The sequence below is a fragment of the Panthera uncia genome, chromosome F2 (assembly GCF_023721935.1).
Source record: "Panthera uncia isolate 11264 chromosome F2, Puncia_PCG_1.0, whole genome shotgun sequence".
NCBI lineage: Eukaryota > Metazoa > Chordata > Mammalia > Carnivora > Felidae > Panthera > Panthera uncia.
The window spans coordinates 3,979,880-3,994,887 of record NC_064812.1 but is presented as its reverse complement, the minus strand read 5'-3'; the positions used below and the strand labels follow the sequence as shown (position 1 = coordinate 3,994,887).

Sequence of the window (15,008 nt, the reverse complement as noted above, 5' to 3'; positions counted from 1 at the left end):
AAAGGAGGTAAAAAAAAAAAAATTACATTAATGGCTATCCAAATGTCATTTCCCATAAACCAGCAGTAATTCCTAGTAAAAATTATGTGTAAAAGAGGATTAATCAAAACTACTTCTGGGTTTTAATAAAACTGGCCTTAATATCTGAAAATATGAAAAGTTCTTGTAGCCCTTGCTGTTATATATTATAAAGACTGGGAAACATTAACAAGCATAATACACAAAAGTAAATACTCAGAACAAATATTTGAAAAAGCGACCATTCTTTATTTATAGATGCTATAATTACATAACTATAAACCCAGAAAGCCCTAGACACTTTGCTCTGAAAATCTTGGTTTGTTTTTTTAACTTGTTATGGTGAAAAATCCATCACATTTGTACCCAAAAATAAATAGCATTTCCCTATATTAACAAAAAGCTAGAAATTAAAATGACATAAAATCCCATTCACAGTAGCAATAAACCTATAAGATATCTAGAAACTTGCCAAAAATGGTCCAGAATCAATATGGAAAATGTTACAAAATCTTAAGGATATAAAACCAGACCTGAACAAATGACAAGACCTATTATGTCCCTGGATGGGAATATGTTTAATTATGACTAACAAGTTATAATTTATAACCTCTGAAACCTGACCTCTTGATCTAAACACATAAAGGCAACAGAGTCTAAAGATAGGAACATAATGTTTCAACCAGAATCCTAAAGATCACTTTTAAATGTAATCAAGTGATTTAAATTTTACGAAGAAATGTTCAAATGAACAAATTCGAAGTGTGTGTTCATAAAACTGACTCCTGGGGCGTTTTCCCTGTCAGATATTAGGACTTCTCACAAAGCCACTCTAAGAAAACAGCATGTGGGGCGCCTGGGGGCTCAGTCCGTTAAGCATCCAACTTTGGCTCAGGTCATGATCTCACGGTTCGTGGCTTTGAGTCCTGTGTTGGGCTCTGTGCTGACAGCTCAGAGCTTGGAGCCTGCTTTGGATTCTGTGTCTCCCTCTCTCTCTGCCCTCTGCTGCACACTGTCTCTCTCTCTCTCTCTCTCTCTGTCTCTGTCTCTCTCTCTCTCTCTCTCTCTCTCTCTCTCTCTCTCAAAAATTAAAAAACAAAACCAAACAGAAAACAGCATGTTATTGTCCGAGGAACACACATACAGTCTGGCACACACTTCATCTGATGAAGATTCTGAGGGCGTTATTTTACCCCACTGTGGGTCCTGGATCGTTAATGGCTCTGCAAAATGATTCCACTCCCCTTTGCCCCTGGCCCCCAGGCTTGGGAAAAACCTTTGCAAATATGTCTGGGTTTTTTTTATTATTCCTTTTGAACAGGTTGTAACACCTCACGGGTTTCCTCATTAATTAGGTGAAAATTTTAACATCATGTTCATCTTTATGAGAATCCTCACTTAGATGAAAAAGTTAAACATGGGTCGCCTGGATGGCTCAGTTAAGTGTCCAACTCTTGATTTAGGCTCCAGTCATGATCTCCCCTCCAAGTCAGCCTCCACGCTGGGCACAGAGCCTGCTTAAGATCCTCTTTCCCTCTACCGCTTGAGCGTTCTCTTTTAAAAATTAAATAGAAAAATAAACACATTTTGGAGGTCTTCCCTTGGGATGCCCAATGGATGCACCTATCAGAGTCAGCTAAACTTCACCAAGGAAATGCTGCTTGTGGGCTGTGTTAGCCTATCTATATCTGTCTTGGGTCACAGCAGCCATAAAACATTGCTGACTTTTTCTAATCTTAATTTTCTTCTCTATTAATCTTGTGTCTTGTTTTCTTGGTTTGTGGCCCCTTAAGTAATTTCTTCTAGGGGCCACAGTGATTGGAAATTTGGTTTTATGATCTCCCCACTAAGTGATCTCTGTAAGTTGACCAACACTTTCTAGAGATCTATTTTTCTATTGGGTGAGAGAAGACTGAGAATCTGACTTGTTAGTCTTTGTCTATCTTGACCTCAATTACTAATCCTGTCCTCACCAGGAAGGAGAACATCTCTTTAATCTCTAGAGTGGAGAAGTTTGTGGGTCTGTGTTTACCCTTGACCCATGGCTAAGATTGCAGAATTGAAGCTGTAAGCTCTCTGTATGTCTGCGTCTATAATTCAGAAAGCCTTCTACCTCTAAGTAGTAATGTTTCCCTACATCCAAATGGCATTAATAAATTAGATTATAACATCTCTTAAAGTAAATGAGCTCTCTTCTAATTATCTTCTGAAGATAAGCACTCATGATTAGAATATCCCTAATTCTGGGAAAATAAGGACATTATAATGTAAGACTTCTAATAGGCTAAATGAAGAAGCAAATCCTTAAAATGTCATTCCTGGGGCTCCTTCATGGCTTAGTCAGTTAAGTGTCCAACTCTTGATTTCGGCTCAAGTCCTAATCTCAGGCTTTGTGACTGAGTCCCTGCTTCGGCCTCTGCACTAACAGCACAGGGCCTGATCAGGATTCTCTCTCTCCTCTTTCTCTGCCCCTCCCCCCACCCCCACTCACATGCATGCGTGCTCTCTCTCTCTCTCCTCACCACTCCTGCAAAATAAACTTAAAAAAAAAAAAAACACTCCTTACAAAACCAAGTTGGTGAAAAGGTAATCCATAGACTAAGAAAAAGATCTTTGCAAACCATATGTCTGATGAGGGACTTCTATCCAGAACATATAAAGAACTCTTACAACTCAATAGCAAAAAGATAACCCAGTTAAAACTGGACAATCGACTTAGCATTCCTCCAAAGCATGTGTACACATGGCCAAAAAACACACGAAAATATGCTCAAAATCCTTAATCGTTAGGGAAATGCCAAACAAAGCCACAGATACCACTTCATGCTCCCCAGAATTGCTATAATTCAAAAAGACGATAATGTGGAGATACTGGAACTCTCCTATGTTACTGGTGGGAAAGTAAAAGGGTGCAGCCGCTGTGGCAGATTCTCCATTTTAAACACCAAACTCTTTTCCAGAGTTACCTGTGACTCAGTAATTCTCCTAGGTGTCTACCTAGAAGACAGGAAATCATCTGTTCATGCAAAAACTTTTACGTGAATGTTCATAGTAGATTCATGATCACCCCAAAGCTGAAACAACCCAGCTGTCCATCAACTGATGAGCACATAATACAATGTGTGGTTATCCACACAATGGAATGCCAGAAGCAGTAAAGAGGAATGAGGTACTGATCCATGCTACAGCTTTATGGGCTTAAGAAGTCGTTATGCTAAATGAAAACCCATACAAGACACCGTATTGTATGATTCCATTAATACAAACTGTCATCATAGGCAAAGCAATGGAGGAAAAATACGTTAGTGGTTGTCTAGGGCTGATGGAAGTGATGGCTTTCAGGGGTGACAGAAATGTCCCAAAATCTGTGGTGACTTTTGTATAACTATAAATCTACCAAAAACGTTGCATTAATACACTTAATACTGAATTTTATTATATGTATATTAGACCTCAAAGCTACTTTTAAAAAGTCCATGCAAATATTTTAATAATTCAAGTTCACCTAATTTAAATTTTTAGCAAGTGGAGACTAATATTTTTAATGAAAAGCCAGGTCTTTGATTTTTATCAGTGTTTAGAATATTCACATTTTTCATAATCTTAAATATGTAGGAATGATGTTGGCTCTTTTGAGCAGTAAACCTGTATCCGTTTAGGATGAACATCCCCAAGTAGAATAAAAATACGTGCTTTTAACCAGGCTCATTATGATGATGAGCTTGGGTTTATTTCGGCCTTATATTTTGTGATTTTTCAACTTCAAGGTTTTATGTTAAAAATCTTAGAAGTCTTTTAACTACTAGGTTAATAATACTCCCTGGATTCCTAGATGCTTTCTAAGTAAAACAGAAGCATGACACATGGATTACTAAGCTTATTATTTTTATACACTACAAAGAGGCTATATCTTTGGGTCTGTTAATATTTTCATTTTCGCCACCAAGAAGTTTATAAGGAATATGGCAAAAGCTGTGTTAGGTGTATTCATGAGCTTTGACAGATAAAATGCTGGTGTGTGGCCTACATTTCTCCATTCCTTCTGCCTATTTGTCCCTGAAAGCACTAGCTACTTGGTTCTAGAGTTACCAGTCTGTTGAGCCTGCCCTTGGGAGCAATGGTCTCCAACAAATACAACCATGTATGTGCTTCTGGTTTGCAAATAAGAGTAGTTTGGTCTTAGAGCACAGCGTTCAGGGTATTTCTTCTTCTCTCTCCAAACCCCTGTATACTCCTCAAAGCTCTTAAGCTCTCAAGAACTTGGGTATTAATGTCCAGTCTGAGAGTTTTTATGTGAACTTGGTAGCAAAGCAAACTTCCGGCCTGTAAGGTAAATTAACACCCTCAATGCACCTATGTGCTTAATCAGGCCAGAACTAAGGAGACCGGCTTTCCTCTGTAATCAGGAAAACTTCAAGATTAACTTCGATTATTGTGTCTCAGTGGAAAATGATGGAAGAGTGTGTTTATAGCCCTCCCTTCTGAGTGGGATTCTGACTCTATGGGAGCTATTTGATAACTCTAAGTTGTCACTGATTGATAACAGTACAAAATAATTCTCACTATGGAATATGAATGAAACCTCCACACCCCCTCCACCCCAAAAAAGAAAAAAAAACCAACATTTCTGCTCCATGGGCACATCCAACATTTTTTAAAATGATTTATTTATTTAGAAAGCATAAGCAGGGGAGGGGCAGAAAGAGGTGGGGAAAGAATCTTGAGCAGGCTCCATGCTCAGTGCAGAGCCTGATGCAGAATTTGATACCACAACTCTGGGGTCATGACCTGAGCTGAAATCAAGTCAGACACTTAACCTACTGAGCCCCACCCAGGTGCCCCACATTTTTGGTGGTGGTAGTGGTGGGGTGTGTGTGTGTGTGTGTGTGTGTGTGTGTGTGTGTAACTCATTTCAACATTTTTGATCTATAAACGTGTTCTTTGAATTCTTCTCAAACTGGTTATGGTATCTCCTCAGTTTCCTCATTATTTACTTAAAATATTTCGTGCATCATCTTTATACTTGTATGAAGGTCATGACTTCCCTTTTCCCGAAATTCTCTTAACACAGTTTTGTTGTCCTGATTTGCATACCCTGGGAAGCTCCCTCTCTGGTGAAGGCTGCGTTTCAGTTCAGTGGGAAAAGGACTGGGGCGTGACGGCCACTGGTGTACCTGGCCCCCTCTCTGGGAGAGAACATTCTAGACCTCCTAGAACATACCACATAAGAAAGTGAGCTCCGAGTGGATTAAAGGTATAAATGTACAAATGTAAGAACATAAAGATTTTAAATATAAAAATGTGAATGATGAATCTACTAGAAGGACACTTAAGAAAAATGCTAATCAAACTGGTGTGCTGGAGACCTTCCTGAGCCAGGACAGGAAAGTATGCCATTTGAATATTAAGGATGCTAACTTTTATCTTTCCTATGGGTTACATAAGATTCTTGCTCGTAAAATTGGTATTAAAAGGATGAACATTCTCTCAGGCTATTTGTGTTTTGACTGTATAAATAATCTTGTTACTCAAAATTTTGCACGCTTCAGTCCAATTTTTCTTACCATAGGGTTTCCTGTCTTGCTAAGGAAGGTCTCCATCATACCAAACTATTTTTCTATCCATACGTAGCTCTTCATAGCTCTATGAATAGAAAACAGATCTGGACAGTTATGCACTATGGCACGCGTGGAGACTTTCTCTGGAGCTGGGATTATGGGTGACTTTATTCTCCTCTCTCGGATCGTTTGCTTATCTCCTTAAGCAATATATGTTCGTTGTAGAAAAACTACAAAAGCAATCTAAGAATTTTAAATGCCTTCTCTCTAGAAGGACATGTAAAAGGCCTCAAAGGTATGGGCTTTGGCGTCCACACTACCTCCCTCCAAATCCGTGCCCCAAGCTCTTAGCGAAGGGGACACCACAAGCAGCTTGCTTTCCCTCTGCCTGATCTGCTCTTCTCCAGTGTACAGGGAGTTAATTGCAGACCGAGAGGCTTGTTGAGGTTGAGATGCTGTATGTAAAGTGCCTCCTATATAGTAGAGGCTCAATAAATAGTAGCTGTAATGAGATCTGTCGATCAGGTATCCTCCTGAGTAGGGTATCACAGTTTGGCATTATCGGCTTTTTAGATGACTATTTGGGGGGGGGAGGGGGTAGAATAACCTGTCCTGTGTATTATAGGATGCTTAGCAGCATCCCTGACCTCTACACATTAGAACCTCCCCACCCCCCATTACTGGGCATCCAAGTACCTCTGAAGGCCTCCCACCACGACTGAAGAGACGACTGGGGTCCGTGACTAGCCGAGCGCTGTCTGTGATCAGTGGGAATAGGACCATGCTGCCGTGTCCAAACTCAAGAAGAGGATGTAGGTGACCCCCCGACACCCCCCAACCCCCGTGTAGAATGTGTATTTGTGCACAAGCTGTCAGAGCAGAAGGTTCCAGATCATTCCAGGGGCTGCCTTCTGGTTGTGGAATCCTTGGACAGCACTGGGGCTTACTCAGGCGAAGGGCCTGGTGCAAAGGGAGCCCAGAGGGTATGCTCAGTGCCCGTGTGGGCTGAAAATTCATCTGGACTCTGCCTTCCTGATGCTCGGTTATTCCTGGATTCCCCCAAGCCATGCGGGCGAGCAGGTGGTAGTGTGAGAAAGGTGGGATGGTGTGTATGTGATGCACAGGTGGCCGAGCACAGATTAAGGGCCTGGCAACTCGGTACTTTGGCCATCGGAGATTAGTACGAAGACCACTGATCGCTTGAGACCCTGCCCGTCCCAGGTCCTGCTTCATTTCCTCAGCAGGCCTGTAAAAATACCTTTCCTTGGCTATTATTTCCAGGACGCCTGTGGGGTTCAATGCTCTTGAACTTGAGCATTGGTCTGTCTGAGGGGAAAGACCGGCAGTGTAAAGTAGGATCATCAATCAGGTAGTGTCCTCGTTGAAAGGTCCTTATGCCTTTGCTTTGTGCTGCCCTGGTCCTGAAGATGGGAACATGTGTGGCTCTGGGAAGCCTTGCCCTCCTTCCCACCTCAGGTGGGTAATCAGGGAATGAGGGTTGTGGCTGCCTTCCTCCCACCCCACCCCACCCCCACACCCCCACTGACCCCAGGAGCCTTGGAGCTGTATCCCTAGCTCTCCCTTTAAGCAAGAACATTGACCGGCAGCTGCAAATAGTAATTTCCTCCATCTCGCTTGTTCTGAGGCTGCGTTCTTCCCAGGCCGTCCACCACCACTGACTAAGCACTGGGAGATACTATGGCTTTGCCACATCTGTCTGACGCGGCCTTCTCCAACCGGCCACCTTTGCTCTGGAGCTCCTGGCTAAGTTGACTGAAGTTTGGTCAGACCTCTCTTGCTCTTAGGGTTTTCTCTGTCCACCCCTGCTTCCTTGCTCTAACAGTCGCCGATGTTGTCACAATACGCCTCCGGCAATCCTAGTTCTGTCTCCCGGTCGGTTTCCTGTGGCTCTGCACCCATACCGTCCTTCTGCCAATGGCCCCACCAGTGCATCTGAGCAAGATGCCGCCCCTGTGGGCCTGGTGGGCCCACCTGGGCACAGAGGGGTTGGTCTTGCTGAGCTCTGGGCTTTTCAGCTTGGCCATCCTTGGGCCTGGCCCCACTGGGAGGCCTTAACCAGAAAGCTTACTCGACACCTGCTGACCTCCCACCCCTGGCTCACACACTCCAAAATGACTTCGGCCCTCAGCACAGGCCATCCCTGCTGTTCTCTCTTTCTGCCACATTTTTAAAGTTCCTCACACAGCCCTTCCCTTCCCCCACACACCTCTGTGGTCTTGGCTCCTAGAAGGAGCCACGGTGTTTATCAACAGGGATCTGCGAGAGGCTCACAGAGCGCCCCAGTGTTCCTCTCCCCACATGCACAAAGAGCGAGTAAAAAGATCCTCCAAGGCCCAGAGCAGAGAAGGGACCAGGACAAGTCACACGACTGGCAGTAAAAGCGTGTTCTGAGGATATTTCACCTGAGATGTTCTGTCTCCTAAAGATAGGGGGTGTTGCACAGATCTCCGATCTTTGTCCCGTGAATCTCCACTAAAACCGCAGGAAAGGAATTTTTTTAGGCTCTGAATCCAGACGAACAGGAAGAGGAGGGGACAGACAAAAATCGCTGTAACCAGGAAGTGGCGGGATGGTAGGACTTCCTTCTGCGAGGCATGGGATACTAACCGGAAGCGGGCAAAGCCAGGAACCAACCGGACGTATGCCACAGGATCTGCAGAGAACTCCAGGGTTGATGGCCCCGGGCACTTCTAGAGGTGGGGTGGAAACAGGCTGAAAGGAGGAGGATTCCATGATTGTCATCCAGAAGCCTCCGTGGAAACCCTCTCTCGCACCCCTGGGCCCCCTCCCCTCTCCCTGGCAGAAGACTGGAGCTTTGTTCACTGCAGTGAGTCACCGAATCTCTAGCCCAGAAGACCCCTGAACACTTAGGGACAGAGATGCTGTTAGAAAACCAGAGGGGGCGCCTGGGTGGCTCAGTCGGTTAAGCATCCAACTTTCACTCAGGTTATGATCTCATGGTTCGTGGGTTCGAGCCCCACGTCGGACCCTGTGCTGACAGCTCAGAGCTTGGAGCCTGCTTCCGATTCTGTGTCTCCCTCTGTCTCCCTGCCCCTCCCCTGCTCACACTCTGTCTGCCTGCCTGCCTCTTTGTTTTTTAATATTTTTGAGAGAGGAAAAAGGAAACCCAGGTGCTAAGTGGCCATGGTGCATGTGAACGTGAACTGCTTTGCCTCTTTTCCCTTCTCTGCTCCCAAATGCTGGCAGCCCAACCTTCGTCCTCAGACGTGAGTTGGAAAGAGTAAACTCCACGAGCTCTGACCAGCTTCAGGGATCCCTCAAAAAAGGGCCCTGCGAGGGCAGCCCACACTGAAGCTGAGTCAGAAAACTATCCTGTGCTCAGACACCCCATCAGCTCCTTATCCCCCACTCTTACACATGAGCAGACAACCAGAGGTTACCAAAAATCCGAGGGAAACCTCCAACAAAAAGCAGAGGCCAAAACAAGTGGGGGGAACAAGATGAAATCACTGGGACAAAGCAGGAAAAAATTAGGAAAAATTATTAATGTCCTCAGATACTGTATTCATGATGTGGAACAGGATGCTATTTTTTTAGGGGAAAAGGTGAGAAAATAAAGGAGCTCTTGAAATTGGAAAAAATAATGCAGACCCAAAAAACTCCATGGGAGGACAATGTAAGATGAGTTTTCTTAATTTTTTTAAATGTCTGTTTATTTTTGAGAGTACGAGTGGAAGGGCGGTGGGCAGAGAGAGAGAGAGGGACACACGGAATCTGAAGCAGGCTCCAGTCTCTGAGCTGTCAGCACAGAGCCAGATGCAGGGCTCAAACCCATGAAGCATGAGATCATGACCTCAGCTGAAGTCAGAAGCTTCACCAACTGAGCCACCCAGGGCCCTGGTGTTTGAGGAAATGTCCAGGAAATAAGCAAAGAACAAAGACGGAAATAGATAAAAGACCCTCTCAGGCAATAGAAGCTGTGAATAGGGGTGTTCCAGAAAGCAAAGCCAGAGAAGAAAAGTGTTTAAAAATGTCTTCCTAGAAATTAAGGACCTGCTTTCCAGACTTAAAGGGTTTACCAAGTCCCCTTGCACGCACTCCTCCCTACACCTCATCATGAGGATCCAGAACAACAGATAAAGATTGTACGTCTCGAGAGGAAAACAAACCCCATACACAGGTACACAGGACCAAATGTCAGAATGTCTTCAGACTTCTTAACACCACATTAAAAGAGAATTCTGCAGCAATACCTTGAAGAATATGAGGGAAAACGTTTCCAAACCAAAACTCTATTCCCATTCAGAACAGTAGCCACAATAACGGTAAAATCAAGACCTTTTTGTAGAAAGGTCTCCAAAAACGTACCTCCCATGGGACAATTTTGCAGAAAGCTCCCATAGGATATGCTCCAGCAAAATAATGGAGCACGTAGTGAAAGTGGGATTGAGGACACTGGAGATCTCGCGCGCGCGCTCTCTCTCTCTCTTTCTTTCTCTCTCTCTCTCTCTCTCTCTCTCTCTCACACACACACACACACACACACACACACACACACACACACTCGTGTTGAAGACCCAGAATGACTGCTGTGTACCAAGCAGTTAGTCTGGATTGCACAAGGATGAATCAGGCCAAATCTTGAGCACTGTGATTACCAAGAGACCTATTACGACCATTGCTAGATCCTGGGCTCGTTTTGTCTGAAAGTGTTTTCTTTTTCTTCAAGAGAACGTGAGCTGGGGAGAAGGGCAGAGGGAGACAGCATCTTAAGCAGGTTCCACGCTTAGCATGGAGCCTGACATAGGGCTCGGTCTCACGAACAGTGATGGGGACTCTGACGCTAAGCAACGAGACGGTCCACGGCAGTAAGTCCTAGATGCTGCTCTCCTGGGGGTGGAGCGTGCTGTCTTACTTGGTTAATATCTTCTTACAGATGTTCACCACAACTGTGAAGAGTTCAGTGCAGAAGGAGAATATAAGCGGGAAAACAGAATTTACATTGAGGGAGTGGGGAGGTGGGGTCAGGGAAACCATCTGAGACCTGAAGAATGGGTAAGGGTTGACCAGGCCCCGGGAGGGTGCGCTCCACATGGACCAAAGGAGCAGGGCCCGGGCCCCAGATCAGGAGAACACTGGATGCCCTGAAGGTGCCAAGAGAAGAGTGTGGCTAGGGGACGGCCAGGAGGAGCACGTTGGACGCCGGGCCAGCCGGGCAGGGTTCATGGCAGGAATTCGAGCCATGGACTTCCTCTGCCCAGAACCTATTCATGGCTTCTCATCAGCTGAGGACAACAGAATCCTGGTGGTGGGGCGCTGTCACTGGCCAGAGAAGGCATGCTCTAGCGTGTCACTCGGTCTGATTGGAGAGGCTTTGATTTAACTCAGAGCAGACCGTGATCCCTGACATCTCAAACCTCGGGAGAGCCAGGGCTGGGTAGGCCCAGAGTTGGACCATCACCTCAAAGTCCCCTACAGGCCTCAGGGCCCAAGCCCCTGGGAGAGGTTTATCCACATGACCTTGTTCTGGTTGCTCTGGTTCACCTAGGGACAAAGGAGGGTGACAGGCACGGGGTGGCCCCTGGCCCCACTACTCTGTGCTGCTGGTTTGATTGAGTGCCGTCTGCCCAGCTCCTGGAAGATGCCTGGTACAGACGGATACTCGACAGGTCGTTTGTTGAGCCCGTGAGAGCAGGCACCAGATTTATTGTCAGTGAGGCGAGGGACAATTAGGGAAGGGGAACGATGTGTACAAAGGCAGGACTCTGCGGCCCCAGTCCCCTGCCTGGCATTGCTGATTAAATATAGACTCTACTCTTTCCTGCCAGGACTTTAAGAGGAGGTGGCTTGTGAGCTGACAGTGACATTAGAACAATTAAGAGTGCCTGGGGAAATCTAGACCCCACCGCGAGAGAGGTACGGAGGAGGAGCGTTTATCTCCTGTTTTAATTATTATTAAATACTCGGTAATTGTGCTGGGCCCCGGGGACGCAATCTGCCAAGCAATTAGACCCAGCCAGGCCTTCGGAGGGAATTATTGGGGGAAGCGGTATTTCCAGGCGGTGAGCTCCCCAAAGCGAGGCAGGGTCAAGGGGAGGGAGCCTGCCGAGCTACCTGTGGGGTCAAGAGGCTCCAAGAGACAGGGGCAAAGTTGCTCTCCCCTCCCCCACAAAGCCCGGGCCTGGGGACACGTTTGGCCATCTCCCAGAGTGGCAAAGCCGCTGAGCGCCCTGTGTGGCAACCCTAGGTGACTCCGCTCTGGGCTACCACCTGTGCCCATCTGCCTGGGACTGGGGAGTCCCAGCACAAGGGACATGGAGTGTAAAGCCCAGGAAAGTCTCAGGCAAACCAGGACGACTTGGGCACTCTGCGGTCGCTGGCAACACCAAGTGGGGGGCAGACCAGTCTGTCCTCTGAATGGCTCACAAAGTGGGTTATTTCCCTGCAGAAGCTGGAGCGGCTCTGCTCCCCCGCTGCCTCAGTTCCTGTCACACACCTTCCGTCTCTCTAGGTGGGCTCCCACCCACCAGACCCCAGACCCACATGTCCGTGGGGGCTCCAGCCAAATGGTTGTCTTGGAGTCCAATAAAAAGACCGTAAGTATGGGGCGCCTGGGTGGCTCAGTCCGTTAAGCGTCCGACCTCGGCTCAGGTGATGATCTCAGTTTGTGAGTTCAAGCCCTGTGTCGGGCTCTGTGCTCACAGCTCGGAGCCTAGAGCCTGCTTCTAATTCTGTGTCTCCCTCTCTCTCTCTGCCCCTCCCCTGCTCATGTGCGCGCGCTCTATCTCTCTCTCTCTCTCTCTCTCTCTCTCTTTCAGAAACAAATAAATGTAAAAAAATTTTTTCCTTAAACTTTAAAAGACCGTAAATAGATGTGGGAGACCAGGAAGGGAGGGCGAGGCACCCTGAGCCTAACTGTGGGGAGTCTTCTCCGCTCTGGGGCCAGGAGGCTCTGGGGCCAGGAGGCTCTAGGACAGGCGGAAAGGGGAGCTGCCAGAGACCAGACACAGATAGACCACTACCATTCCATGGCCAGGCACGGAGTGGTCAAGGGGTAGCATGTATGCTGTTCTCCCTTCCCACCCTCTGTCTCCCCCCAGCGTCTGCCACTGACCAACCCCACACAGAAGCCAGAGGCGCCTGGGGGATGCAGTCCGCAGGGTCGGCCTCCCGGTGCAGAGCAGGGCAGGGTGGGCAGGGAGCAGATCTGGAGAGCGGTCGGCACACGCATCCACAGGAGGGTTATCCCAGAACCGAGCCTCAGAGCCCTTGAGTGCAAGAGCTCCAAACCCAAGCAGGTACCTCTTCCAAAAATGTGAAGTATCCGGGAGGTCATGAGCCTTCCAGCCACACAGACCCTGGCCTTACCCACCGTCCGGGCTCGGTGTCCTCCACCATCACACGAGGCTAAAGACCCCTCAGTATGGAGGGCACGGAGGGTGGGGGTGAGGGGACGGGGGCCTGCAACCTGTGTGCAGGATGGGGGCACGAGCGAATGCACAACAGTGCTTGTCAGCTCTCCTCAGCTTGAACTCTGTCCTGGCCCACCTCGCCTCTATGCATAGCATCCGGCAGTGCTCCTGGCAGAAAATACCGTTTTCTTTGCCTTCTGGCCCCTGCTGGCTCCTGGAAGGGCTTAGACTAAGTTAGGCAACCTACTCTCTTCTTTGGCAGGTACCTTTTGATCCTCAGGTGCCAGACAGGGTCTTTGTGAGGATTAGAGGTGCTGAGAAGGTGCCTGGCACCTGGTGAGGATTCCCCAAAGTCCTCTGTGGCTACCATTGCTGTCGGTTCTTGTTGGAATTAGGCCGAAACGAAACCCCTTGGGTAAATCCTGCAGCAAGCTCCCAAAGAGCCTGCCAGCCCCGTTCTATCGAGAAGCCACCGGCGACCGTGGCCTTTGTGTCAACCTGGTCCCTAGTTCCTTGGCCAAACTCTAATCCGGGCACTGCTGGGAAGGGTTTGTTTTGTTTTTATTTTTTTAATGTTTGTTTTGTTTGTTTATTGAGAGAGATTGAGAGCGAGTGAGTGGGGGAAGGGCAGAGAAAGAGGGAGGCACAGAATCCAAAGCAGGCTCCAGGCTCTGAGCTGTCAGCGCAGAGCCCGACGTGGGGCTCGAACTCCTGAACTGTGAGATCATGACCTGAGCCGAAGCTGGGTGCTTAACCGAGTCACCAGGCACCCCTACAGCGTTTTGTAGATGTGCTTAAAGGCCAGAATCAGGTGACTTCCCTGAGGAAGGAGAGACCCCACCTGTGGACATGGCTTCGGCCTGTATTTGAGAGTTCCACTCTGCCCTTCCTGGTGGTTTGCCCTGTGGATTCTAGACTCACTGAGCCACAGCTGGGACTCCACAACCATGTAAACCAACTCCCTGGAATCTCTTACTGCCTAAGTCCCCCTGGTTCTCCTCTGGTTGGGCATCTGAGCCTTGGAAAGGTTGAGGGACTTGCCTGGGTTTACTTGGTGAGAGGTGCAGACCCTGAGCCCTGCACTCCCCCCTCTAACTGGGAAAGGTCAGGGGCCCAGGGATGAATGGGCACTGGTTATGCCCCCCATGTGCCTGGGGATTTGGTGCCCTGCTCCCCCATCATGTCCAGCACTGCAAACTACAGCATGCAGGTGGTAGATGTTTGTCTCCAGAATGAACAGAAGGGCCACCGCTGGCAAGACAGCTGGAAAGGAGAATCCTGTGCCCACTCAGAATCCCTCAGGGAAAATCCCCTCCCCCAGCCTCCTCATACCTTTTACGAGACTCCACCCACTCACCCTTCAAAAGCCATCTATTCCTGGTGCTGCACTGGGGCATTACCATGACAACGGGACGACGCGGGAGGCCGGTCAGCCGGCTGGCTTCTCTGATGGCTCTGTGGGGACCTCATGGTATGCAGAGCGACTGTGTGAGCCAGCAACATCTGCTCCGAGCTAGGATCCCCTCCCCTCCCCTCCCCTCCCCTCCCCTCCCCTCCCCTCCCCTCCCCAGGCTCCACTTCCAGACAGCCCACGGTGAGGGCCATAAAAGGAACCCTGGCTGAGTTCTGATCCCAGCTGAAGCCAGGAGCAAATGGGCCCCACCAATACCCTAGGGAAAAACTGGCCCTAGAACCCCCCCAAAGGGACCTGCTGGGCGCATGGTGCTCCTGAGGCCAGTAGTCAGAGACCAGTGTCCCAGCTGTGTCACTTCAGCCTGGAGCTGGAGGGGCCAGCCTTCTCTAAGCTGGGCGGTCAACAGACAGATAGCTGGACTTGAGGGGGCTGGGCCCACATGCCTCCCAGGGTAACGTGTTCCTGGTCATTCCCTCCCCACCCCTCCTCAGGACGGCCCTCCACACCAGGTGAGTGAGGGCAGGTCCTCCCTGTCTGCAGGGGGGGGTGGAGGGGACTGTGGGCTGCACATCGGCTATGCCCATCACTCCTCACTGCCTCTGCCCATCACTCCTCACTGCCTCT

The 15,008-nt window shown here is 48.3% G+C and overlaps 1 long non-coding RNA gene across 1 annotated transcript in view; it reads right to left on the bottom strand.

Moving 5' to 3' along the window:
* Positions 1–7,966: 7,966 nt before the first annotated feature.
* The window catches only part of LOC125924928 (uncharacterized), a 9,103-nt gene continuing 2,061 nt past the window's right edge, over positions 7,967–15,008 (bottom strand). The window contains exon 3 of the long non-coding RNA XR_007458619.1: positions 7,967–8,309. This is a non-coding gene — a long non-coding RNA (uncharacterized LOC125924928). The remainder of the gene's footprint in view (positions 8,310–15,008) is intronic.